The 1614-nt window shown below is 35.5% G+C and overlaps 1 non-coding gene across 1 annotated transcript; it reads right to left on the minus strand.

Moving 5' to 3' along the window:
* Positions 1-683: 683 nt before the first annotated feature.
* TRNAS-CGA (transfer RNA serine (anticodon CGA)) lies at positions 684-765 on the minus strand. Its single transcript has one exon. It is a non-coding gene; the product is annotated as a tRNA-Ser (tRNA).
* Positions 766-1614: the final 849 nt, after the last annotated feature.

A 1614-nucleotide genomic window follows, 5' to 3' on the forward strand; every position in this document is an offset into this window, starting at 1 on the left:
TAAAATTAGTTTTATTTAACTTTTAGCCGTATATGTTACTTTAATACGCCCTTTGTATTACTTTTAATTTTTTTTTTTTTATTATTGTACAACTAAATTTTAATTTTTACTTTAGTTAATTTCTTATTTTCTTTTAATAAAACAAATGATTTCTCTTTTTATTTTTTCTTAACTTTAATTTATATTTTAAAAACTATTTTCTTAAGCTTCAAATTTTCTTAAATTTAATTTTTGAAAATTTTGTTCATTTTTTTTACTTACAAATCTAATTTTATTCCATTTACTAAAATTCAGTTTCAGTTTTAATTAAAATTAAAATTTACTACTGTAATTTAAATTTCGATTAAAATAAAAATCGCAGCTTTCACATTTCTTGGCACTTTCTGTACCTCGCTCCATCCCTGTTCAGCAATTTGTCACACTCTCTCCCTCTAACTGATGCGATCGCTTTTAGCATATTAGTGCGTAAGCTTTTGTGAAAAAGCTTTCATAAGTTTTTGATATTTATTATGTACGCATATTCGCATAATGTATGCTGATTAAATATAATTTCCATATTTTACGATTAATTCAATTCGAAAATAAAAATAAATATTGTTATGTGCATCAACAAAATGAATGTTTATTACTTTAAATTGACAACAAACAAAACATAAAAATAAATAAAAATATGATGTTTAAACCGCAGCCGGTAGGATTCGAACCTACGCTCCCAGAGGGAATCTGATTTCGAGTCAGACGCCTTAACCACTCGGCCACGACTGCTTGTGTTCTGACTCGCTGCTAAGAGTGCCATATCAGTCAGAGCTACAGAGACTGAGGGGCAGAGTAGGTAAGTGCTATTTATAGCGCACACAGAGCCAATGTACTCACGCACACACACACACACATATATATATATATATAACAGGCAGATAGATGGAACTGAAGAAGTAGGCAAAGGCAATGAAGAGTGACAGGGGCGTGGGGGGCACAGGGGGGGGCACCCCACCGATGACGACGGTTACTGGCAATGGCAGGGCAATGGGAATACAATATGCAAGAAGAACATGGCCAGTTATTTACAGCTTATTGTGTTAGGTCATGATTATTTTATAAATTGCACAAGCCTGGAACGTTGCGTTGACTTTCTGCCAACGGCAACAACAACGGCAAAGTGTATTCTATCTATGTGTGTGTGTGTGTTTGGGCGCCCACGCAAACGACGAAATACCCGAACGCTCTCGCCTGCTCTTACCTGACCCCCCCCCCCCCCACACACACACACTCTTGCTCGCTCTCTAACGCCGGCTCTGCGCACCTTGAGCTAACGGACAACCCTAGCATAAAGTTGCGTCCTCATATGTATATATGTATGTATGTATGTTTGAGTTTTTCTTGCCTTTGCTTTATTTTTTGGCTCTTTTACTTTTATTTTATTTAGTTTCTACGTATTTTTACAGTTCTCCTTTTTATTTTTGGGTGGCATCGGCTCAAGTGTTTTACTTTGGGCTGCTTAAATACACACACACACACACAGTCATATATATGTATATAAGTAGGTATAAATATGTGTGTGCGTGTGTGTGTGTTTTTTTTTCGGCTGGATCGATAATTTTTGTCTGCTCCAAACGC

Source organism: Drosophila navojoa, chromosome X, assembly GCF_054131105.1.
Source record: "Drosophila navojoa isolate 15081-1374.11 chromosome X, UAZ_NAV_1.0, whole genome shotgun sequence".
NCBI lineage: Eukaryota > Metazoa > Arthropoda > Insecta > Diptera > Drosophilidae > Drosophila > Drosophila navojoa.